This window comes from Malus sylvestris, chromosome 15 (genome assembly GCF_916048215.2).
Source record: "Malus sylvestris chromosome 15, drMalSylv7.2, whole genome shotgun sequence".
Classification (NCBI taxonomy): domain Eukaryota; kingdom Viridiplantae; phylum Streptophyta; class Magnoliopsida; order Rosales; family Rosaceae; genus Malus; species Malus sylvestris.
Window position 1 is genome coordinate 18,346,160 of NC_062274.1, and position 9,080 is coordinate 18,355,239.

The following is a 9,080-nucleotide window of genomic DNA, read 5'->3' on the forward strand; positions in this document are numbered from 1 at the left end:
GTAAAAACACTTCTAAGTATTCCAAGTGTTCTTATAGAATCACTTTAATTGTCACTCGGTACTATAGTCCGGTGGTATTTCTCTTCACTTTGAAGTGAGAGGTATTAAGTTCGAATCTGGTAAATGGTGAATGCGATACCAAATTAGGTTGCCCATTATGTAATTTTGCAGCATTTCCTCTCTCCTTAGTGTAAAAATATTAGGGCTAGAAAAAAATTCCAAAAATCCCAAACCAAACCGAAAGTTTCGGTATGGGATTCGGTTTTGCATTTCATTTTTTCGGCATTTCCATACCGAACCCAAAAAAAAATTTTATATATATATATTATTTTTTAATTATAAGAAAAATCTTTGAACCGTTCATTGTTTTAGATTTAATTTGTGCCGTTGATTTGTTTTAGGTCTGATCTCACTAACTTCACTTCACTTCACTTCCGTCTCCATTTGTTCCATCGAACTGGAATCGAAGCGGAAGCGTTGCGCAGCCCCTGTCCGGTTGTCCCTGCCTGAGCCTCTCTCATCTCCAGCCCCTAAACCTCCCTCTCCACACCATACTATCGTCTATCTCTGACTCTCCACTCCAGCCTTCCTTCACCACACATCCACCGGCCGACCGCCACACCACCGTTTTCTCTCTCGATCTGTTATCTCATCGAAGGCAAAATCCGAAGACCTAATCGCAGGCAAGCAACAATTTCATCAAGGTTGGTGCTTTCTTGATTTTTGAGGCATTTTATTTTCTGGGTTTGGTCGATTGTGGCTTGATGTTGCTGCCTTACCATGAAAGTTGGCGGCTTTATGTGTGTATTGTATATTTTGGTTTTTGGTGGTTTCTGGAAATTATTAGGATGAACAGATTATGTTTTGATTGTGTAACGTTTCGTATGAATGTGTTTTTTACTTGGTTTTTTGTTGCATTTGCTTTTGTGTTACAAATTTAAGGAAGATAACCTCGTATCTGAATGATTTGAGGAGCTGATGCTGGTTTTGGGAAGTGATTATGTGTGTGTGTCTGTCTATAAAGGTTGCACCGACAGACAACTTAACATGCCTCCATAATTCGCGAGTCTTACCATTCGATATATCAATATCAATGTTTGTACATTATGTTGGCTTCTTTTGACATCTACATTATGTTGTTATATGTTATTTCCTTTGTGTTGTTTTCGATAAGCTGCAGTTTGGAAAACTTGTGTCGTGTTTTGATCACCGTGTTGGATTTCCGATGGACACATGAAATGCGTAGTTAGATGTTGTAGTAGCTAAAACTAATCCAGATCATAAAATGGTAACTGTGGCTGACATGGTTTTTCGGATCAAGATTCATTTAAATAAGAGGATTTAAGTAGAGTTCAGGAGCCTAAGGATGATTCGGATGTTCTAATTGAGTGTAGAGACGTCTACAAATCGTTTGGCGAGAAGCATAGATTAAGAGGTTTGAGCTTCAAGGTGAATCTAGTTCATTTGATATTTAGTTGTTTTAAAAATTTATGTGCATTCTTAAATGTCAGTACTAAAAATTTATTTACATATTTTAGATGTTCATTCATGGCTAATAGACTTGTACTACTAAGACATGATATGTGTCCTTTATTTTTGCCACATTCTAGACAAGCATTATAAATATTTAAGGATTGATTGCATCGTGGTTTACCGAGTTGTTGATTTAAGGATTGAGGTAACTGTTACTTTCTTTTTATTGCAAGTTTTCCGAATATCTGTTTCACTATTTGGTAGTGATGCTAGGTTGATGTTTATATTGATTCTATGTTGAATTTGCTTTGATCTGGACTAGATAGCAGTTGGAAATATTTTAATATTTTATTTATTGATTGGAATTTAGATATACGCTGAACTGTGGTTGTGATATATTAATGTGCATTGTTATTTTATTTGTTAGGATGGACGGGTCTAGTAGCCAATCTAGTACACCTATGGTCTCGGTATTAGGAAAACGAAAACAAACTCAACCTAGTGGTACCCTTCAACTAGGCACTCCCTCACCTCAAGATTATTTGCATAATGATTATTATGAAGATTGTTGGGATGATGATCCGGATATGGAGGAGGATATTGCATTAAAACAAATAGAAGAAGAGGGGGAAGATGAGGAAGAGGGGGAAAAGGAAGTAGAAGAAGTAGTGAGACAATGGGAGGGTCCTCCTCGAAAAAAGGGCAATAGGAGAAAGGGTCCAAGTCCGGTGTGGAATGATGCTAAGAGGGTAACGATCACCGATAACAATGGGGAGAAATCTTTCATGGCCGAATGCAAGCATTGCAAACTCTTAGTACCGACACACCTTATAACTCATGGGACGACCGGAATTCTTAAGCAATTGAGGAAATGCCCGGGTTCTAGTCTCTTTGAGAATGTGGATCTAAACCAACCTACATTGACACAAGCGAGGATGGGAAGTCCGGTTATCACTCACACTTTCAATCAAAAAAGACTTGATAGGAGATGTGTAGGATAGATTATAATAGCGGAGATGCCTTTTAGGGTGGTTGATCAAGAGGACTTTTGAGATTTTATTCGTGACTTGAATCCAAAGTACAAACTTCCTAATAGGCATAAGGTGGCGGGGGCGGTTTTGGAGTTGTATGTTGAAGAGAAGGCAAAAATAAAAAGTGTGATTAAGGGGTTGAAAGTGAGTATTACAATCGACACTTGGACCTCGATTCAAATGATAAACTACATGATCATCACGGTGCATTTTTTGGACACTAATTGGGGGTTGCATAAGAGGATCTTAAACTTTGTCAAAGTTACTTCTCACAAGGGTGATGATATTGGAAGATGTCTAGAGGTTTGCTTGAATGATTGAGGCATAGACAAGGTGTTTAGTATTACCATTGACAATGCTAGTGCAAATGACACCGTTATTGCATACATGAAAAGAAGACTCAAGTCAAATGGTACTCTTTTACTTGACGGGGCTCACTTGCACATGAGGTGCGTTTGTCACATCCTCAATTTGATAGTTAAGGATGGAATGACAGAGCTTAGTTGTGGGATTGATGCCATAAGAAATTGTGTGAAGTTTATACACTCATCCCCGGCAAGGTTGGAGTATTTTAGGGAATATTGTGTCTTGTTGAGATTTGATAGGATGTCAAGTATTCTTTTTGATGTTGTCACAAGGTGGAATGCCACGTATAAAATGCTTAATAGTGCTTTCAAGTTTAAAGAAGTGTTCTCTTATTGCTTACTTTAAAGAGGAGGCCTCGAAAGAGGTTAATGGGGTGACAAAAAAGGCCAAGCAGGTGGGTCTTCTGGAGGTGGATGATTAGGAAAGGTCAATGAGTTTTACTCACTTTCTTAAAAAGTTTTATGATGCCACCTTGACATTGAGTGCAACCCTTACTCCAACATCACACTTAATACTTAGCACGGTGATTGCCTTGCAAGTGGAGATACAAGAACAAATTTCAAATGCCTCTAATGCCACTTTGCAAAGTGTGGCTACCTCAATAAAGCTCAAGTTTGACAAATATTAGGGTCACATTGAAAAGGTGAATCCTATTCTCTTTGTAGCCTAAGTACTCGACCTGAGGTACAAATTTGATATGTTGGAGACAAATTTAGAAGAGCTTGGCTATGGATGGGACAAAATAAGGGAGGAGAAAGTAAGGGTTAAAGACTCTGTAACCGAGTTGTATAATGCATATAAAGAGGGAGTGGTCCTTAGTACTAGTAGTACTAGTAGTAGTGCTCCCTCAACTGTGGAGCAAAGATCAAGTGTTGTACTAGATGATGTGGGGGGTGTAATCGTAGATATTGATGTAGCTTCAAGGATGGCAAAGAAGATCCAACGAAAGATAGCGGAGGCACAACAAAATGAGATAGCCAATGAAGTGGATATGTACTTCAATGATCCACATCAAAGCCTAACATATGAGGGTTTCAATCTTTTGGATTGGTGGAAAGGAAATTGTGCTCAATATCCAACTCTTAGTAAAGTTGCTAAGGATGTATTGACCCTTCCTAGTAGCACCGTTACTAGTGAGAATGCCTTTAGTCTTGGTGGGAGAGTTATTGATCCTTTTAGAACTTCCTTAACACCTAAAACGGTTGAGGCTTTAGTGTGTACTAGTGATTGGCTTAGAGGAAAGGAATTTTGTTTCTACAAGAAGCCTACACTTGACAAATTCCATTTCTACCAAGAGCTTGAACGATTAGAAAGAAGTAAGTACACAATTTAATTTCCTCTTTTATTTTCTTAGTATTTATTATCTATTAGACTATAATTCAATGTAAATGATTTGTGGTTTATTGTTTTAGGCACGGCTAATTTGGGAGGTGAGGAGAATACAACATAAGAAAATGATATGCCACCTCCACCTCCTCGACCACATCAAGTTCAAGTTCAACAACGTCAAAATCAATCACTACCTCCACGACCATCCATTGTAAGGGGAAGAGCTCAACCATCAACATTAAGGGGAAGAGCACAAGTACCAACAAGAAGGGAGCAACCACAAGCATCAACAAGATCTAGGGGCCGAAGAGGCCAACAATCTTCATAAACTTTAAGCTTTGCTTTTTGGCTTTTGGTTTGTAACTTAATTATTGAAACTTTGGCTCGTATTTCTTTTGGGTTTGTTACTTTATTTATTTTAAAACCTTGGCTTGTAACTAATTTTTTTGCTTTTGGATTTGTTACTTAATTTATTTTTATTGCATGCATTTGTAGTAGAATTTGAATAGGCAGATTTATGCTATTGTCATTGTGCACAAATTTGTGCTATTGTCATTGTGCACAGATTTGTGCACACTGCACAGATTAGGCAGAATGGCACACTGCACACTGCATAGATTTGTGTTATGGTTTTACTCGTTGAGAACTCTATGTCATTTCATGTTTTAGTTAGTTAGCAAAATTTCTCCTTAAAAAACAAAAACAAAGAAAAGATTTGTGTCTGTACAGTTATATGTTCAACAGATTGGCAGCCCAAAAGCATACTATATCAAATTTTAGTCCAAAAGCCCAAAACTATTTTGGGATTCCCGCTTTGTCCTGAAATCCCAAAACTATTTCGGGATTCCCAAAAATTTGGTTTGGGATCGGGATTGAAATTGGGATTCCCAAAATTTTCGGTTTGGGAATCGGGACAAAGGTTTCGGTATGGGATCCTATACCGAACCACCCCTAAAAATATCGATGTACTGAAAAAAAAATTCACTTGTGTTGCAGTCCTATTAGATTAGGAATGTGATTGTGTAAATCCTAGTTTATCTTGGAATATCTCTTATATTTCTATTAGGAGTTGATTACCTATTAAAGAGTTGTAATCTTAAAAGGGTAAGGAATTAACCTTCTCTACTACTATAAATAAAGGCAAAATGGGATGGAATAGAACACACCCACAATTACACATCCCTCTCTTTTCTCTACTATTGCCGCACATTTCTCTCTCTTTATGGCCTCCATAATTGTTCAGTAAATTATGCTTACAACACGTTATCAACACGTTTGTGACGCAACGCTAAAGAGAGTTTGATTTTCAATTAGGGGAGTATTACGTTTTAATTATTCTTTTTATGATTAATTTATTATTTTATTGAATTGATATACATGATATTGATTCAATTTAATTTTTCTGTGATGAACGTGATACAACACATTGGAGATGCAATTCTGGCTTTATGAGAAGGATCTTCTACAAATTCAAAGGCTTTTGTTGTTTTCTATCAATCAAGTACGCTTAAAATAAAGTAAGATATTTGAAACGACCTTGAAGCATGAAAACATTCTTCATGATGCATGAAACCTTCTATGTTTATATTTTCCTTCCGATATGTTCATATATTTGTTTCATGCATTACGCAATTATATTTGCTATGTGGAATTTGTGAGTCAATGTATATAAAATAAATTAGAAGCATATTTAGGGTTACCTAAACCCTAAGGGATTTCGAAAAGAAAAAAAAAAGGAAACTGGATATGGTGCGGCACACCCACCGCACCATCACTATGCACGTCACAATAGGCTTGAAGCCCTGAGCTCAACTGCACCTTGGCCCGCAGCCATTAACCCACAGCCAGCAAGCCTTGTTTGCTGGGCTCCTGACCCGCACGCACCCAAGCTTGAAGCCTGTTTACTTTGGTGCTAGCCCACATGACTGGGCTTGGTCCCTGCAGCCTACACCAGCAAGCTGTCATGCTTGATGGGCTTTGTGTTAGCCCCGACCCACATCGCAAGTCGCCAGCCCATGAGGCTGGGCTCTCTATGCGAACCCACATGCCAGCTTTCGTTGGGCTTAAACCCGTGCCCCCACTTAGCCCTAATTACGCCATCACTTGTTGATGGGCTTCAAAAATTGGCTCGTGGCCTGAAGACCAATCTGTAGGCTTCTTTTGGAGCCATACCAAACCCGAGCCCTTTCTTTTGTTGACGACACCCAGCCCTCTTTTGGGCTATGATATTTTCGACCCATGATATTATTTTAATATTATTTTTGCTTCTACGATCGACCCCGTTTAGTCTCAATCTATGGAATTAATTAAAAATGACCTGCAGTCCATTAATCTGATAATGAATCCAAAACTATTGACCTGAATATCACTTTTGGACATTAACGATTCAATAATTTATTTTTATACTTTGAACCGTTGACATACTTTTGTAGTAACGAAACTCTCACACTTGAGTTCCCGAAGAACCTCAAATCCACTACACTTAAATCAGCATATTGCATTTTGTGTTCTTGTAGGAACCTCTCTTTTATGAACTAAACGTTCATAAACTAAATTGAACCTGTAGTTTCAAATTTAGTGCCTTTGAAACCCGAAGTTTTCATAAAACAATACACTTATGAAAACCATGTCTTAGAACTAGAATGTTCTAACTTTGATGCTTATGGATGATTCATTCATATAGCATCAATCACAATCTTGTTCCCTCCAAATTCAATGAATTGTCGAACCGTCACAAGTTCGATTTCCCTTATTTGGACATTTCTAATAGAAACCATTTTATATATGGGTACAAGGCGTGAATCTCCACTTGACTATCAAGAAGCTAAGACATCATTGAAGCCAACAATGGCAATGAAGAGCTGAATAAGTCTCCGCCACGATCTTCATTCGAAGACTTATGCCAAAAGTATTACAAATGGAAGTACCACCCGAACGAGGATTCCATAACTTTTTGGCTCGCTCCTATGGACTATTTAATCATGAAAGACATTGCCTGAAGCAAACTATGATTACGTCCATGAATGAGTACAATTCTAACGTTTATAAATCCGATTGAATTTTGACTATATAATACTTTTATTGTCCTTCAATGTTTCTAACTCACCTCTGAAGCAGTAGTGTAGAAAGTGAAAGTTTACCAAATTCTCAGATCTGATTACTACCACAAACATATGGTAGAATTAAGGTCTGCCAAGATGTGGCATTATGCTCGAAGCGTGATCCTTGGCACCTAAGACCTAAAGCTTCAAGAATAAGGGATAGTATTCCTAAACCTTAACCCTACAGAATCTACTCTTGTCTTAATGGAATATATCATTGGTTATGCACATGTTCGTACCTCTACCAATGTTGTTAAAGAGTACCATTCTAGTAGTCAATATGTGAGACTAATTTTGCTCCATCAAACATCATTGGAAGAGCAGAATTTTGACATGGATGGCCTTGTTAGACGAATCCCCTTAGTAAATCATTTACTTTGTGAACATTTTTCTATGTTCTTGGATTCAAGTTTGGTGTATGTTTTACTTATGGATAATCTTATTGATATTGTCCTCAAATATAAGTTAATTGAATCATGTTTCTTGTATACATGTGACCAATTTAATTAACCACATGATTAGGTAAGAATGTGGGAAAGTTAATTGTCTGGATGAATGCGTACTTCGCACACTAACTTTACACCTAAATCACATCTCTAACAACGACTTCAGGTTTATCCAACCTGATTAAAAGCATTGGCACGCTCATCGTTGTATGAATGGTAATGATTTACCATTTAAGGGACCTTAAACTATCCTTATCGTTAAGTTTTTAAGGATATTCGAGAGAACAATGATCATCAATGAAACCGCTGAAGAAAATAAGAGTGAAATATTTTTGCACCACCTCCAAAAATGAGCCTAAAGCTTTGATTTGGGGCCAATGGGTTGTCCCCCAACTAGGAACACGCCACATGTGGCCGCCTTGAAGCTGGGTGATTGAGCAGTTTACTTGCTTTGGCACGACCATTTAGGACACTTAGGTCGAACAATGATGCTACAACGCATATCCTTACCCCCGAAGTAAGGATATTGTACCTACAAGCACACTTTGCCAAGCCTGCTCATTAGGGAAACTGATTTTCTAAATCATTCCTAGCAAAGATACGAAACGACATTCTTTTCACAGTGGATTCAAGGGAATATATATGGACTAATCCAACCAAAATGCAGACCATATAAATACTTATGGTTTTGGTGATGAATCGACAAACTGGTCACATGTCTGTCCACACACATTGCTGCTAAACCTCATGGCCGATTAAAGGCTCACCACCTTACTTATCCCTTAAAGTTCGGGAGACTGGATAATGTCGGAGAGTTTATATCGATGGTTTTTCGATAAAGTATTGCATGTATTTTTGGTTTCTAATTGAACATCGAATTCCCATGTTCACCCTAAATAGCCTCGTCTAGTGATCATAAAGCGCAAATAAAATGATCGCCCGAATTTTGGTAAACATACCAAGTTTTCGGGTTCTGCCTAAGGCTATGCAATCTTGTACGTAGTTATGTTGGTCCACCTTAAGGCCCATTGTCACCCAACCTATATGACATTACTGGGTATGAACCTGATGATTTTCATATTTACGCATTTGGGTGTGCAATCCACGTGTCAAATTGTGCTGCCGCAAAGTACCAACACGGGTCCTCAAAGAAGGATGTGAATCTTTGTCGATTATGATTCTCCTTCACACTAGCTCTCCTTAAGCCCTTGCACACGATCTTTTTACCGCTCATTTGCGGGTTGTCACTTTAATGAAACAGTCTTCCTGCCGTTAAGGGAAGATAAGAATGTCAATGTTCCTGTAGAACGACGTGAATTTGCGTGGACGTTGCC